Source organism: Pezoporus occidentalis, unplaced genomic scaffold (genome assembly GCF_034315485.1).
Source record: "Pezoporus occidentalis ecotype Australia unplaced genomic scaffold, CSIRO_AGI_Poc_V1 ctg204, whole genome shotgun sequence".
NCBI lineage: Eukaryota > Metazoa > Chordata > Aves > Psittaciformes > Psittacidae > Pezoporus > Pezoporus occidentalis.
This window is the reverse complement of record NW_026913900.1, coordinates 222245-240397: the sequence shown is the minus strand read 5'-3', so window position 1 is coordinate 240397 and position 18153 is coordinate 222245. Positions and strand designations below refer to the sequence as shown.

Sequence of the window (18153 nt, the reverse complement as noted above, 5' to 3'; positions counted from 1 at the left end):
GAACAAGATTCTCTCTGCAAGTGCTTCATTCTAACTAAAACAGCTGCAGAATTTTGACGCAGGACTCCTCATTTCAGCGAGTGATTGCTTTTATTTGTGGGAGGAGGGAGGGGGATAAAGGAATTCCTTTGATGAGAGCTGCACTGCTAACCACAACCAGGATCATTTTACCTCTTTTGCTACAAAGAGGTTACATGCCATGAAGAAAAATCCCATGATCTAACAGCTTTATTTTTTCTTTAAACAAATAATACAACTCCAACCAGTTTCTAGAGAAGATATTTTTGCAGTGGATTTGCTTTGTACATTTCACAGCACTCAATCTGCAGCATTCATCATTTAGGCTCCCATAAATGTGGCACCTCATGCCCCTGCTGAGCGTTCCATGAACAAAGCTGTGCTTAGCTTTTGAAGGAAATCCAGTCATTATTTGTCTCGTATCTGTAATAGCATACGGGGGTGGGGGTGTCGGTCAACAGTTCTGGACACCTGATTGGCAGAATGATTTACAAACTGAAGTGGGGGGGCAGGGGGGACAGGACGGGCCAAATCACCAAAAACCACAATAAAGATTTTTTTTTTTACCTGAAATTATTTATGCAGCCCCAGAGGAGTACACAAGACAAGTTAATGACCCTACAGGAACAACAGATATAAGCTGACGTTGCTGTATCTTTGCACTGTAACAATTACCGTCAATAAATATTCCACAGAGCATTCTATTCCAAAGTCAACTTGAAACTTCAAACACAGTTCTATCATGAAAAGCTTTAATGATATTCTCCCGCAGTTTGGTTGAGGTTGTTGCTATATTTTTTTTTCGGGTTCTTTTTCTTTAAATGGTGAAAGCTTTAAAAAGCGTGAACTAAGTACATAGCATTGTTCTGCCGAAGAACAAGCGAGTACCGCTGCAGTGCAAACATTAAATGGAAATTATACGATCTTGAAAACATATTGCTTCAAATTACTATTTTGTATCCATGGGAAGAGATGGGAAAACGAGCACAACACACAAACCCACATCTCCATGAAAAAGTAAATATTTACATAGAATTTACATAATACTGTAAATATAGGTAGCAACTTGAAAAATGAGTAGACAATAAATGCATCAGATAATTACCTTTCTAGCTCTCAAAGAAACATTTTATGCACGTTTCCAGAAAGTCCTTATAAACACTGTTACAGATAAGCAAAATTAAACAGAGCCACAAGGATTCCTGATACCTAAAAATACTTAAAAGTTCTTCCCCAAGAAGTTCTTCTGCTTACTCGGAGCCAACCCTAACCCCCGAAATCCGCGAAAATGGAAGACGCTAGCCGAGGCAGTGTCTTTCTCGCATCTCGACTGCCTTCAACGGTGAAAACGGCCCCAAAACGCCCCGGCCACGAAAAGAGCCTCAGGAGGAGAGCTGCGCGCCCCTTCCCCGGCCCCTGCGGAGGGCACCTCCCCGGGGCTCGCCCCGCCGAGAGGGGCAGGGCCAGCGCCCGGGCCAGCGGAGACTGGGCCAGGCCCGGCCCCGGCGCGCAGCAGCGGCGCTGGAATGCGGAGCCGGTAACCCGATCCCCTCCGCCCCTCCTCCCGCACCGCAGCATTTAGAAAGTCATTTAACCTCTTAAAATGGCATCCCGCCGCTGCCTGGCTGGGAACGGAGCTGCTCTGGTCCTCGCCTGAAATAGGAAGGAAAACCGTCCGGGATTTGTTCACTATTTCTTCCCCGAGGCGAGGCGGTGCGAGGCGAGGCGGCGGGGCTGCGCCACCGCACGCTCGGAGCGGCCCGCTGCAGCCGAGGTACCGGTGGCTCCTCGTCACACCGGCATGCTGCCAGCCAACAGCAGCCCGGCTCCAGAAACAATCACTTCTGTGTTAAACCATGAAGGTCTCATTTGTTCAGTTCATCTCCACCCCGACTCAAAATTCACCTGACTTCCACTAACCTTAGAAACGACCAGGCCTTACTCAGAAGCAAGGAATGTGTAAGAATAGTTCTTTCATCTAAAAAGCCTTGCATCTCAGAACCAGAACATTCATGCATACCAAGACAGATGGAATTTCATTCAGGAGACCACTTCACAAACCAAAGTGAAACAGACAACTTTGTTACAAATTCACTTAATTTTTTCAGACTATATGCATATAGCTTATTTGGGGTGCAATGTCCTAAGTTTCAGGTCAATTACACGCACGCACAGAAATAACAAACAGCAAAGTTAACCCTCAAGGGAACACACGATCTGATTTTACAGATACAGATCTATTTTCTTTAAAAAATAAGACTCCTGTAACATGAAAAGGTTGTTGCAACTTGGAATAAGTGTTTTGCTCTGAACAAAATAGCCACAATTTTTGGCATTCTGAAAGTACTGAAAATACTAAAATACCATTATCCTACTAGATAAAAGACAGATTTGGGAAAAAATAACTTATCAATCATTCTAGTGATAGCACAGTGTAAGAAAAGAGTAACTTGAAAAAAAAACATTTTTCCAACAGCACTAATTTTAACCATTAAACATACTACCAAATGCTATTATTCGATGAGGAACAGGAAAAAAAAACAGTCCTCAGGGTATCTTGGGAGGGTGCAAGTCTTTAGTCCATCAATGTGGCAATAAGGAGTTCACACTGACTTTCTCCTGTATGATTTCCATAGGAGGTGTTTTCTACTGTTGTTGGGCTAACTAAATATGACCTGGCAAAAGACTCATAAGGGTGGCAAATCTTCTGAACTCTCCCATGGGGAGAGACCTTTGGTCAGTGTACACCGTATCTGTAGCACCACTTTGGTGTAAAAAACATCCTACCAACAAAGGCTTCCAGAAACTCTTAACTATCATCAAGGTCTGGGCCTAGGTTTTTAAGGACTTGAAAACAGAAAATCAGAGCTGAGGTATCTTTAGATATAGGATTCTTCACTCATATAGTCTCTCCTGTACTGGTCCCCAACTATAAAAACAGGAACAAATTCTGGATGTTGAGATGTAGAACTGAAGCACTGTTTTCAGGCTAAAAACTCAGAATCTAGTAAAGAACGTCAAATTCCACTACAGTGGGGTGTTCCAAAAGATTTTAAATCTGAACACACACACACACACACATACACACACCACACCCCCCCAAAACACCCCAAACCAAACAAATAAACAAAAAAACCCCACCAAAACTAACCAACCCCAAAACCCTGGAGCACGCAGGATGAGTTTAAAAAAATCACCCTTATTAAAAAAACTACTACGAACATTTCTTAACCCTGGTTATTGCAGGTCAAGCATCAGAAGCACTAGAAGCTGGCTACTTTACCCTTACACTCTAGCCAAAGTAAATGAAGGGTTGTTTGTTTCTTTTTTTCTTACGTATCAGAACAAAAATCCTACTCAGATACTTTTCTTACTTACAGAATATGAGCACTTTGAACATAAATATTTTTGTTTACTGCAACTGCTGACCTATATTTGCAAGACCTCATGTTATTTTACACAAGGCAAAATACAGTCATTTGGCTTGTATGCATCATATACGATACATTTTGTCTTTCAGATTATGCAAAACTGTATCTTCTAAACCTTTTCCTGAAGGAATCTCTCATCTACAGAATTTCTTTATGCATCATTTATTTCAAATTTAAAATCTGCATCTGATAAAAATTCAAATGAGAATCGTTGCGCAACCTCTGACAGTATTTTTTGTTAACTCAGCATTTCTCTATTAACCTCAAGGTAACAGAAAATGACCTGAACAGTCTTACAAATCATCAGTTATTTTTCTTTTAAAATATATTTAATAACACTTACTCAGTTGGAATAAAATTTATTCAAATTGTTGGTTAGAAGTGGAAGAGCAAGTATGTTTACGCATTAAAACTGGAGCTCAAAACACCATAATGTGATTACCTAACAGCTATTAAATGGCTTGCAAGAAGTTATTAGTGATGATTCTCTTTCAGAAGGTCTGCATAACAGTTCCACCCTTAGCATCCTCCCTATAGTTGTACTTTGTTGTGTCCTTTTTTAACATAAACTTCCCCCTCACTCCCACGGGTCATGTTTTGGTCTTAAGACCTATTATTGGGATATTTCACACAGGCACTATATATATGGAAAATTAAGACAGCCTTAAAAATACAAAGTAATCCTGAAGGCTTCAACGGAGGTCAACTGTGCTGAAAACAAAAGAATATACACAATTCCTTGCTTCGAGGATGCACTGTATTCGAACAAAGCAGACACAAAACACAACTGTGATGTTCTACGAGGACATTCACAAGTGCCTTTAGTACTTCGGTTCAGCACAAGTTTCATGACAGCAGAGATTACAACCAGTCACTGGAGGAAGGGGGCAGCTCCCACATGAAAAAACAAAGACCAAACTGAACCAAACAAATTCCTAACTCATGTTGCCGATGGAAATGAACTGTAACAAATGAACAGCAGTGCCAGGAAATATACCTGCTTATAATAATTTTAATGTTTTTCACAATTATAACCTTCTTTGAAAGCTACAGACCACGTATCACAGAAAAAATATGTGCATGGTGAAAAAACAATTATGCTAGAGACACAAAACAGATTACACAAAGTACCGTTAAAAAGGAATACTGAAATGGAAAATGTCCTCTAACTTCTCTTAATTGTACTACTCTTAGGTGCACGAGCAATATAGGGCTTGGTGGGTATCATTCTAAAAGAAGCATCCTTGTGAGCACACCTCATTTCATGTGAGAAATGTGACAGTTAACATCAACTGTTTTAGCAAGTGCCACTTTATAGACACCAATCTCTAACGTACCTGTGAACAGTCACTCTGTGCATCTAGACAAATGAAGCTATGCCTATGCAGTATGCTTTCAAGAGCAGAGAAACTCTTCTGAAAGATGCGTCAACATTTCTGTTTTAAATAAAGTTATTTTTACAGTATATTTTTAGAAACTTGCATTCTAAAATAAAATTAAAAACTCAACAGTACTGTCAAGTTTGTCTGCATTAGAGTAAAAATATTTCCTAATACCTTCCAAAAGCACAAGTCCTGGATTATAATGCTTCCTGAAAAAAAGGAATTCAGTGCAAAAGAGCAGCATTTGGCAAATCCAGCATTTTTAAAACCAACTGAATCTGCAACAAGCAGTTTATAGAGAATCTGTTTTCTGTTCCAGTATAATGAGTTCAGTAGGTGGAGGAGTGTGGACTGCAGACATACTAATATATAAACATGTGGCTGCATCAGTACTCCTATGACCTTGCCAGACATTTTAACACTGTATTTTTAGATTACTCTCTCATACCAACTGCACTGTTAAGATGGCATTTAATTCCATTATGTCCATTGTCAGAAAGCTGGTCTTCTGCTTCAACTGCAGCAGTCCTCTCAAAAATACATTTTAAAAGGGTGTATTTAATTCTCAAATATATTTCCCCATTCACAGCCATGAGCCAGCTTTGTGTAATACATAGAAAGGAGTATCCGTATTTCACTTGCTAGATGCTGTGTCACTTTAAGCTCCTTTTGACCAACTCTGTAAAACTTCTTGGATATGGAAATAGCACACATGTTGTTATATCTGTCCCTGCTATATAAAGATTTTTATTGTGCCTTCTAATAAAGCCTAGGTAACATAAGGAAAACAGAAGAAAAAAACTCAGCTGAATTGATCCCTTCTGTTATGGCAGTGATGCCAAACACACACCTATGGTATTTCTGGTTCTTATACCTCAAGTGATTCTTTAATCTCAAATTTTCCCCTTCATTGTGGGGTGGGGGAAGTCATCACATATCAAACAACTTGCACCATGAGCAACAGACCTAGGAAGGCCTGGTTTACTATAGATTTGTTTTCTATTTTGGTCTCTATCTTTTCTCAACTAGATCCAGTATGATTTCACTTTCCCTGTCCTTTGCAATATATCCATTTCCCTACTCAACACACATACTTGTCTAACCACAGTTCTCTCTCCCTTTCCCTCCCATGTCCTCTGGTGCCAAACAACCCAGTGGCTGGACAGGATGTGCATACTGACTTCCCCTTTTATCAGGCATAACAAGCTTACTGAACACTTCTGATCACAACATCATTCACCTCCAGGGACATTAACACAGCTCAAGACCTTTGAAACCGAAACAGTGTGACATCTACTCCATTATCTTACCAGACACCTAATCTTCAAGCCTGCTGATACATGCAGCTTGTCTTTGAAGTTTTAGGTACTAGGAATTTGCCAAAATCCAAAACTTCACATACTACATCAGGAACACAAAAACTTAAAACTACAAAATGAAGGACACAACTGCAAAGGGAGAAGGGCAAAGAGGAATGTGCAGATGGCAAAGTAAAGATTCTGCTCAACCCATTTTTGCTTCGGGGAGGGAGGATATACTCAATATAGAATCACAGAATCGTTAGGGTTGGAAAGGACCTTAAGATCATCTAGTTCCAACCCCCCTGCCGTGGGCAGGGACACCTAATGCTAAATCATATCACCCAAGGCCTCGTCCAATCTGGGCTTGAACACTGCCAGGGATGGAGCATTCACAACCTCCCTGGGCAACCTATTCCAGTGCCTCACCACCCTAACAGGAAAGAATTTCCTTCTTATATCCAACCTAAACTTCCCCTGTTTAAGTTTTAACCCGTTACCCCTTGTCCTGTCACTACAGTCCTTAATATACTCTAAGAAGTTACAAAGGATCACTATTATTCAAGCTAATAGAAAGAAGTGTTCCAAAATGTGTAACGCTCCCAAATAGCAGCCTTGCCCACAAGCACACTACACTCCAACTAATCTGTATTTGGAACGGGCACTCTTGTTCTGCGTGCCAACACTGGCACTTGGTCTGCCCCCACAGTTGCAGCTACAATGGCAAGAAGTGAAGCCTATTACCAAAAAAAAAATGTTGGCTGTCAGCCTGTTTAAATTCCTACAGCATCAGAGGACTGACAGCCAGTGCTGTTGTAAAGGAAAAGGCAAGGACCCACAAGGGTGACATTAACAGGGAGTAGAACTGGCCCTTCGAGTGTACCCAGCTGCTAGGCTTGCTTATCTGTAGCACAGAACGGCCCTCTTCATCTTCTTGCTAGTTAAGTTACTCATCTAGCAAATTTTCATTGCAGACATCAATGGATGTCTACCTGGCTACACTGCTCCTAGTCCTTAGGAAACTGTATTATCAGTCTTTCCACACTAAGCAAAATAAAGTACCCGAACAGAAAATGTTCCAGATAAAGCAGACAGTAAAAACATGTTACTTCATGTTTGATGGCAGTATCATTAAACCAAATGCAACGAATGTGTCAATGAAGGCAGCTGGATGCCAATGCAATATAAAAAAAAAAGCTGTAGGCGTTACAGACATTACTGAATGTAACAGCAGAGGAGCTGACATGCCTGGGTGCGTGTGGGTGTGATAAAAGGCATACGAATTAGCCTACTGCACTGGAGCAGATGTCTAGCCAAGCACTGTTTGCGACACCGCCTGCTATCAGACCAGTTGTGAAAGAAGGAAGAATAGAGTCCTCCCTTGCTCCATCCAGAAGCCTCTGTAGTTCCTGACCTACAACTGCACACGATAACTATGCTATTTCCATGAGCAGACACATCTTTCAACAGATCTGTGTGGTCACCAACCTGAACAGCACTTTCATCCCCAGCCACATACTCTGGCAGCATCTCTTCAACTAAAGTATTCTCAGTGAAAAAGGAAACAAATTCCGTATTTTACTGTGCTTGTAACTTGCCATACCCTTACACACGGAGGGGGGAAAAAGAAAAAAGTAGTGAAAAATTATTCTTTACCAGTTTCTTATTTTCATTGAAGGCTTGGTAAATTACCACCACCATTTCCTTCTCTGCTGTTTCTCTTGCCCTGACTCAAGATGCCAGAGTCTATTCAGTACTGCATCCCATTTGTACTGCTGGGGGAAGAAATAAACCAAACCAAAACAAGTACAACAACAACAACAAAAAACAACCTTCTGGTTTTAATGGGATTGTTGAAATTGTGTTACTAAAACTATGTAACGTGCTTGTCCATATATAATGAATGTGTACAGCTGCATAATCACATTTTCTAAAAACCTTACAATTACTCTATAGATTGATGCTTCAAAATTGGCTTAAATTTATTTAACACTGTGCTGCTTCTAGAAGAGAAGTACTCCTCCTCCTCTTTCCTTACTCCTCATATGGTATCACAGTGAGCTGGAACTTCTGAAAATCCTGGAGTTATTTACAGGGTTAGTTTTCAGCCAGGTTAGGAAACAAATCCAACCTTCCACCTGGCCACAACTACACAAATACAAAAGTGTCAGCAGAAACACAGCCAAAGGGAAGAAAGAAGGGAGTTTTAAATGCCATAAGCAGATAGGTGCAATCTGAAGTTAGAGATTCATAGCAAAGAGCTGCTTGGAAAATTATCTGAGGCCTCCCCACGTGTTAATACCTAATTTAGAGCCTACTGCTGGTTTTCCTCTGTCTTAATTAAATTACATTGCACTTACAGAACCTCATCTGATATTTTATCATCTGGGCATTCAGTACTGCTACAACCAGTTCACAACATCCGTATTAGCTACAAGTTTCACCACCTCACCATCCACTCCCCTTTCCACACTAGTTCCATACACAAGGAACAGAACAGGCCCTGTCACTTGCTTCCAGAGAGGCTGTTAGCACCTCTCTGCCACAGGGGTACCTGCTGATTTCTTCCTGGGAGCCCAGAACTGGCCAGTGTCTCCCAGATATGTCTCACCAGTGCCAAGCTGAAGGGCATCATCCCTTCTCTTTAACCTGCCCACACAACACACTAACAGAGCCCATGAGGCTGCTGGCCCTCTTACCACAAAGGCGTTTGCTAGCTCACGTTCAACTTGTTGCCCAGTATGACCCCCAGGTCCTTTTCTGCAAAGCCGCCTTCTAGGCAGTCAGTCCCAACACATGTGCTTATTCATCCCCAAGCGCAGGGTTTTGCATTTCCCTTTGTTGAACTTTATGAGGTTCCTCTCTACTCCCCTCTCCAGTACATCCAGGTCCCTCTGCATGGCCACACAGCCACCTGACCTATCAAACACTCTTCACAGTTCTGTATTGCCTACAAATTTCTGAGGGTGCACACTGTCCCATCATCCAACTCATTTATGAAGATGTCACACGCTAGTGGTACTCAGCATTGACCCCTGGAGCACACTGCTAATGAACGGTCTCCAGTTGGTCTTCACACCACTGATCGCAACTCTATGAACCTTGTAGCACATCCAGTTTTCAGTCTATCTCGGTGTTCATTTGTCTAGTTTGTACTTCCATCAGTTTGTTGATGAGGATGTTACAAGAGACACTGCCAAAGCCTTACTGAAGTCAAGATAAACAATATCCACTGTTCTCCACTCATTCCCTGAATTGGTCATTTCATCACAGAAGGCTGTCAGACACCTACCAACATCACCCGTGCTGCTCATCCTGACCCGTAAGCTCTCAACTGACTCCTCACCCACTCAAAAGACAGAGCTCCATAAATTCCCATGGTGCTCTTGAAAAGAAAAAAAACACAACACCCTGCACCCTTTGCCATCCCAGCCTGTCCTTACTGCAGTTGCTCCAAGTACACACAGTAAAAATATCTTCCCGTAAACAAGTACTTCTTTCAAAACCAGGTACACTTCATAAACAATATTCAACATTTCTGAAAACACAGGACATTTATCTTACATAACCTCAAGCTTTAAAATTTGACTTAAATTCTTAGAAGCAAGAGTCACCATGGTTATCTTTTTACAAAGCAAAAAACATCCTGGGCTCTTACACTAAATCACCCTTTACATCAGCACTCAAACCAATCCCTGCTCAAAGACCCGCTGTAACATATGTACATCTCAGTACCAACAGGTAACTCTGATGAATGCCACCATCATCAAAACAGTATGAAGAAAAGAAGAACACAAAGGAAAATGTAAAATTATACCTTTTATAACTTACTTAAGAGAATTTCTCTAACTAAAAGAGTTTAGCATTTTAAGACACTGTATAAAAACATGCTGTGGACATAAAAGTATTTAATGTGCATTACAGTCTCAACCAGCCCCCGGTTATTAGGAAGAAGCTTCCACATAGTGGTACAATGCCAGTCATCTGTTGCAGACTGTCATGCACTTTCTTCTGGAGCAATATCACTGGCCATTGTTGGAAGCAAAACACTTAAGGGATGTTTCCTCATTCATAACATTCTTTTCACAGCAGTGCACCCTCATATGTTTCTATTTGGTTACTTTTCCTGTAATCAACCTCACCTCCAAAATCAAGTCAACAGAAATGAAAAGATTCTCATGAAGAACCATCAGGAAAGAAAATCACAGAATCTCACTGCAGTGCACAACCGTACGTACCACAGATGGTTAAGGACAAAGAAAATTCTAACATGAGCTCACCAGCTTTTCCATACACCTCTGCTCTCCCCACCACCATAGTTTCCCAAGGCTGTTACCAAAAGCATTACAGAGAGATGTAAATATTATACAACAGCATTTGAAACTTTTAGAAGAAGTTGACTAATGCCATTTCTGCAGCAGAACCTCTGGCTAAGGAATGCACAGCTGCTGAACAGATGTGTAATTTCAGCATTTAGATTCCATTATTTTAAGGGTGACTTTTTTTTTTCTAGATGTTTTCAGATTTTTCTATTTCCATCTGTTTTTTGACCTCCCTCAGTTTAGTCCCCTCCTTTCTGTTTTAGTCAATTATACCAAAATAATTTTCTAAATTAGAAACATCTCTGCATTTAAAAACTTGCGAATTTGAAGAGAGGTGGGGGAGTGAAGCAGGGCCAGGGGTGGAACAAAAACAGACAGTTCAACAGAGGCTTGGTTTTGAATAAAAACTGTCCTGTCTGGGTCAGGTTTTATTTTACAGTTCCTGGTTTAACCCAAGCTGGTGAGTCTCCAACTGCATTCCTTCCAAGAAATTTTAAGAGCAGGAATCTGAAGAGTATCAGTTATATGGGAATGTTCCCATACCTCACGAGAACCCTCTGCCCTAACTTCTGAGTAGGACAACATTCCAGGTTTTGATTCTCCGTCTTAGAGTTTTAAGTTAAACAAAGTTGCAAGCTTAAAAAAAAAAAAAAAAAAAAAAAATCACCATGTACCAGGAGTTTTACAAAACATATAGAGATTAGTGTTAACCAGTACCTATGGTTGTCAACTTAAATCAACTTAGTAAAGAATCAATTAAGGCAAAAGTAGGAAAAAATATATATAAAAATCCAAATGGAGTTAGCATTGTTCAAAAAGAAGCTTCTGTTCCTCTAACCAAAGTAGAGGACAGGACATACAACACTATCTGTCTGAAACTCTGGCCCACACTGTAAGTTTTAAAGAAGAATTATCACTAGGAGGATCACTGGTTCAGCTCAGCAAGTGTGACATATCAGCTGCAAAACCTACTGAATTTTTATTGTAGTTTTATACTCACAATAAAAATTTGCCTGGGTGAGAAAGGGCACAGTCTTCAATCCCAGTGAATAACATGCACCCCAGAACACTGCTACAGAAAATTTTCTGTAGAATATTTTCAGGAAAAAAAAAAAAGAAAAAAAAAAAAAAGAAGGTTGTGAACTAGGAAATATAGAAAATAGAATTAAAAAAATGCATCAGTACATAAAATGAAAAAAATACTTTTTTATTCTGTGGGATTTATTGTTTGCTTTGTCTTTAAGAGAAGAGACATTCAAAATAAGTTTCTAAAAAGATACTTTAAAGCAATGCAAATAAAAGTCTTAATAAAACCTCCCTTATCATCTACCAACAGACAAATTTCTGCTTAGCACTCAGTACCACTACTGAATTTTTTATTATTGCTAAAATCCCTTCAATAACATGACCAGAAGACAGTCCATGTTTTGGGTGTTGATTCTAAGAAGAATGGCTGCACCTCACAAGCTGGCAATGCCCTCCTGTGCCCTGTCCCAATCCCACAGTACAATTAACTCTCGGTTGTCCAAACCAGTGTCTGACAACTGCAAGGCTTGCCCTTCAGAGAGCACAGAGAAGGGTACAGGAGGGTTTCTGAAACCTTCTCCAAGACATTTCTAAATTAAGAAAATTGTATCTGAGCTTATTCACCACTTGTATATCCCTGAAATTCTGACTCTAAGCACATAATGTACTCATTTCCACAACAAATCTTTCATGGTCAGAATATTAATTCTCTGCAGAAGCAAAGTCTCTAATGACTTTAGTCCTCCAGAAGTTATGAACTACCCATTATTTCCAGTAAAGCTTGGGCTCAGGCTCTCACAGAGGAAGTATGAAGGTCTATGAACATTTTCAGGTTTTCTCCAAACAAAGAAAAACTTTTAACAGCAAAAAGACAAGAGAAGATCAAATTTAGACCATTTCAACAGCTGCAGCAGTGAAAAGGAAATCACTTCCATGAACCAGGTCTGTAACCTGGTACATACCTTCTAAGACTTTTTTTGGTATTTCTCTGACTTATCCCTGCTACATCTGCTTGCATTTTTATCAGCCAAAACATGGCAAGATTGATAGTTTTCTCCTTAAGATAGTGAACTGAAAGAATACAGGCACAATGTATTGCTAGTTGCTTCCACATTTTATGCTAAGAAAGTTGACTGAAAGCATCATGTAAAGCAATTGAGGACACATAAAATTTATTTAATTTTTTTTTGTAAAAAGCATTGCTGCTGTTATATGATGCAAATTAAGCAACAGTACTTCGGTGCTGTGTTAGTAATACTGATTTTTTTTTCTCCTTTAAATGCACAGCCAACTCATCACCTACTGAAATCATGCTTAAACCTACTATATTTTCCTCTGTGTTTTGGGAAATTCTATTTTGGAGGAAAAATGAGCATCAGAGCATACAGCCACATGCTGCAGGTATTCATGCTATGAACTACTACTTCACATATTTTGTCTTATCAGAACCTTATAAAACACTTAAAGTCCATACCCTTCAGCTACTCAGAACACCTCTCCCAACCCCGAATACAACCACCACTGAATCCAGTACACATAGCAGACTCGGCTGATGACTATGGAAGAGCTTCATCAAGTCAATCGTCTTCAGTGTAACACCAGATGTCCCTGCAAAAAGTCTGAGGTGGTAACATACTGGACCTTAAAGAGGGCTTTGCCATTGCTTCTCCTTTCATCATACATATACAATCTATGAATATGATCCCAATCATGAACAAGGGCTAATTTTCCTACTTTAATACTTTCAATTTTATTTACCATATATAAAATGAAAATGTGTATTATAATCATAAAGCAGTAAACCTAAGCGAGAAATTCAAATGAAATGGGAAGGCAACTACAAGACACCGAATAGAAAAATAGCAAGAAATAAAACTATCTGGATGGTAAGCCTAGAACAGATTGACCATATTTTTTATACCATTTGTGTACAGCTGAAAGAACAAAGTCATAACCAGAAGCTCATGCAACTTATTACCACAATAAAATTCACAGGCTTCTTAATATATCAAACATACAGTGACCTGAAATGTTTGTGTCATGATCCCATCACAATGAATTTCAAAATACGTATTGAGGAGATATTGAAGACTAGAAGGCTAATTATTCTATTTTGCTTTTCAGGGATAGTAGGCATAAAATGCACCTAGTATGTTCCATAAACACAACCCAGTGAGGTGCTGGGAAGATCATTCTGGCAAGTTAGCAGCTTGTGCCCTAGTTTATTAGCCTGGTCAACTGCAGGTTACTTATTTGTATCAAAGTAAACCTCTTGAGGATTACATACCCAGCATACAAAGTACCGAGATGTTTCTGAACTGAATCCCTCACAAAATGGCTACCTTCATTTATCTTCTCAATAAGAGCATTCAGAACATTAAAATGTTTTCTGTACAGTGAAGACAAATAAGGTCACTTTTTGAACTTTCTGCCCAATTTTAAGGATCACCTATTTCAGTCTCCATATTACATTCAAAAGATACTATATAGCAAGTTACATTTTACTTTTGTTTTCAGTTTTAAACATTTTTCAGAATAAGTAAAACTACTTATCAAAGTAGTCAAAAAATATCAAACCCTCAACAGATTTCACAGCAACTTTTAAGGTGCTGCAAGAAAACCAGGCACAAAGGAACTCCTTGCTTTCCTTTTAAAGCACTAAACATTGCAGAAGACAAAAGACATGCCCGGGGACCATCAGAACGAGTGTGGTGGGGTGACTGCAGAGGGTTCTGCAGATCTGGTCCAAGAAAGGAACAAGTGGAACCACTAAATCAGAAGCAGCAAAAGGGAAAGTTTGCTGTCAGACCACTGAGCACATGCACTCTGTGCCTGCCCCCAAGTCCTGCATTTTGGAAATACCAGCAAGTGAAGCAAGGCTGCAAGTGCTCCATCTGCACACACGTACAACTCTGACATGCTGTATCTTTAAATTACTGACGACAGTAAGGCAAGTGAAGAAAATTTGAGCCTGAAAAAGAATGTCCTCTTCTTACTATGCAACCAAGAAATAGTAGACGCCTTCCCAAATATCTAGCTAGAAAGGACAGATCTGCAACTCATCTTCAACATAAGCAAGGGAGAAACATACACGTTTGTAACACATTCCGTGCCACGTACTGTCTGGTCTCATTCATCCATCTATGCTTTTCAACAATTTACCAAAACAGTCACTGCAGCAACGTGTGTGAGACCTTTACCTGCTCTTGGAAAGAGGTACTGCCCCTCATCGTAAGTTACCAGCCCCAACGACGACCAAAAAAACAAAATAAGGTGTGTTTTTTTCCCTTTTGTTTGTTCTCTTCTACAGGCTTCAGACAAGATCAGCTTGTTTCTTTTGGAAAGCCCGCTATACCAAAAATTACTGCAAGCACTAATATCAGTTCTTCGATCCCTTCTGTAAAAAGAATGTACTTGGATCCTCCAATCTATATATTTGTGCCCCAGAGTTTCTTTGAAAGAAACAGTTCAAGAGATATTCCATTAATTCAGTTATTTAATATCACTATTTCCAAAACACTGTTTCCTTTTAAAATATTTAGGACATAGTTTAGTGGTGGACTCTGGAGTGCTAGGCTAACAGTTGGATTTGATGGTCTTAAAGGTCTTTTCCAAGTTAAATGTATGTAGAATATAGCCTGCACTGATTTGTCATTACATAAATATAATTCCATTAATATTTAGGAAGTCCTTCCCCAGGTTTTTCTGTTTGTTTTTTTTGGGGGTGTTTTTTTTTGTTGGGTTTTTGTTGTTGTTGTTAATATTGCATAGCTACAGAACCTGTATATTACTTCTTGGAGGACAAACAACATATTATCATTATTGCCGATTTTAAAACCAAGTAATAATAGTAATAAGATAATCAATTTAAAAAAAAAAAAGCCCAAATAAAAAAAAAAAAAAAACAAAAAAACAAACCACACAACACCCCACCAACAACCCGAACCGAAAACAAAAACAAAGCAGAACAATTTATCCACTAATATGTTGCCTCTCAGAACCCTGGGAAGTAGATAAAGCTATTGCTTGCTTCTCCAAAATCTTTTTCTCTTTGTAATGCAATACTTCATGACATTTCATACATATATGCTCATCTATGACAAATGCATGTCCATTTGGAAAGAAGTTAGCAGACACTGTTTACTGCACATCTGAACACAAGCCATACACAATGCTAAACACGATCATTATTTTGTTAGCCCTGACTTGGAATAGTTCAATAAACACACCAACTCCTATAAAGAATAAAGTTAATTACTTTGGTTACATGGCTTACACTTTAGATCCTCAATTCCTGAATGCTGGTATCCCAAAAAAACATATGTTGTTTACACAGTACCATATTCAACAGTTTTAATTCTCATAATGAAGCACACAGTTCTCACTGCAAGGATCCATACACTGACTTTAAGAAATGCTATGCTCCAGCTACATATTGTTTTAGTAAATACTTATTTGACCAATGAATTCCAAGTAACATGCTATTTCAGGCTTGAAATTTACCAACAGCTTTCTTCTCCGATTTGAACAGGGGCTGGACCAGGTGACTTCCAGAGATCCCTTTCAAACCTAATTAGTTCACAATTTAAAAAAAATAAAATTAAAAAAGTCCAACCCAGGCACATGTATTCATTATCCCTGGGAAAGAGCAGGCAGTGGAACATAGTAAGGACTGGCAGCTGAATCTCACAGCTGTGTGAGAAGATCCTCCACAAAATTTCAGACTAGAAGTCAAAGCCTACCAGGCTGTATGTCTCTATATAAATATATACAAAACACATACATAACAAACGAAATGTGGTGAATAACCTAAGAAAAAACTACAAAACAAGCAAAAGCACAAGAACAAAGAACAAATACTTTGCCAGCAAAAATTTCATCCAGATTGCTACAAATGCCACAACATGGGGTATTTCTGGCTAGGGACTGGATAAAGTATCTGAATATAAACTGCTTTCATGTTAACGCTTTTTATTCCAGGACTAGGTTCTACTACAAACCAGGCAACTTTTGCAATCTAGCAGTCTTCCTTGTCTACTAAAGGAGCTTCTCTATTCCTACACATAACAGGTCTGAACAATCCCTACGACACTAACTCGGTAAAAGAACTCAAAAATTAAGTACCTGTCCAGAGAAAACAAAAAATGTAAATCGGAACCAGAATCAAGTTACACTAGGAAGAACCATCACAAAACTTTCGACACAAAGTAACAGGCAACTGGTGAATGAAAATACCATCATTTACTATCATTCCCTGCGGCTGAATTTCGTCTTCGTCAAAACTGATTGAAGGGTGGTAAAGAACCATTTATGTTTTTAAACCCCATTCAACAGAATTTGTAATCAGTTGCGAAAACATCGCACTTAATCGGTGCTCAACAGCACAATCCTCTATGACTAAGGTATGCGCGATGATCTGGGTTTATTTTTCCTTCAGGTTTTCATTTCACATCGCTAAACGGTAACAGACCCGGGAAGCCGTCTTCCTATAAAAGGAAGACGAAGCACCTTATTCCTTGCACCCTCCCCACGACAGTCGCTGCCGCTCGCTCCGGCTGGGCTGCTCGGCACCGAGCCCGGCATTACAACACCAGGGGAGCAGACGCGGGGGAAGGGAGCGCACGGCGAGAGGACTCAGCGCAGGCTGCCAGGCGGCCCGGCCCCGCCAACGCCGTGCCGGCGGCCCCCGTGCCCACGCAGGAAACCGCCGGCCCCGAGCAGCCCCTGCGCCGGCGCGCCGGCCGCCAAGCCTCCAGCGGGCCGCCGCCCGACCCCCGCCAGCGGCCCCGGGCCCAGCTGGGGAGGGGAGGGGCAGCGCCCCCAGCGCCGCCGCGGGGTAGGGCTGTGGGAGCTCACGGCCCCCTTGAGAAGAAAGGCCGGTGGGGTAGAACCGCCGCCAGACAGGGAACCCGCAGTGGGTGTTCGCGTTCGACGGCGCTGCCCGGGGCCGGGAGGCGGAGAGAGAGCCCCGGGGGCAGGAGGGGGCGCAGACCCTGCCAAGCACCGCCGGGGGTGGAACGCCCGACGGCGAGAGGAACAGCGCCCCGCGCCCCCCGGCCGGGCGAGGGAGGGGCGCGGCGGGCTGCCCGGGACGCCCCGACGCTCCTCAGCCGCACGCACACACTGCCGGGGCCTCCGCGCCGGAAGGGTAGCCCAACCCGCCCCGGCCTCGCACTCACCGGCGGTCGGTGCTCCTCATCCTCCGAGGACGGGGGGAAAGCGAAGGTGGAGGGGGGCCCGCTCCCCGCCGCGCTCCGCAGACCGTTTCCGGGGCCCCGACGGCTCCGGTGAGACGGGGGCGAAGGCGGGTGCCTGTGGGGCGAGGGCGGGACGGCGCGGCCCGGGCTCGGCGCAGGCTCCGTCCCGGCAGAGCTCCCAGCGCTGCGCGGCGCGGGGCGGAGCGGAGCGGAGCGGGCAGGGGCCGGATTCCAATCACTGCAGCCGGCGGCCTCGGGCGCGCGCACGGCGGGGGCTGGGAAGGGTAGGCGAGAGCGCGCACGCGCGCAGCCGCCGCAACGGCCGACGGCAGGCGTCCTCGCGCGGCCCCTCCGCCTCGCTGCGGCCCTCCCCAGGGGTGCCGGGCGCGCTCACCTCTCCCCGCGGCCGTCGGCGCTGCTCAGAGGGGCCGGGTGGCGACCGCCTGCTTTCCACCGCCTTTCCATCAACACGTGCCGTG

At 41.9% G+C, this 18153-nt stretch overlaps 1 protein-coding gene across 2 annotated transcripts in view; it reads right to left on the bottom strand.

Moving 5' to 3' along the window:
- Positions 1-17875, bottom strand: part of BMPR1A (bone morphogenetic protein receptor type 1A) — an 81175-nt gene extending 63300 nt beyond the window's left edge. For both annotated transcript variants that reach the window (XM_062618818.1, XM_062618819.1), the window contains exon 1: positions 17657-17875. The gene's annotated coding sequence lies outside the window, so the exon portion shown is untranslated. The remainder of the gene's footprint in view (positions 1-17656) is intronic.
- Positions 17876-18153: the final 278 nt, after the last annotated feature.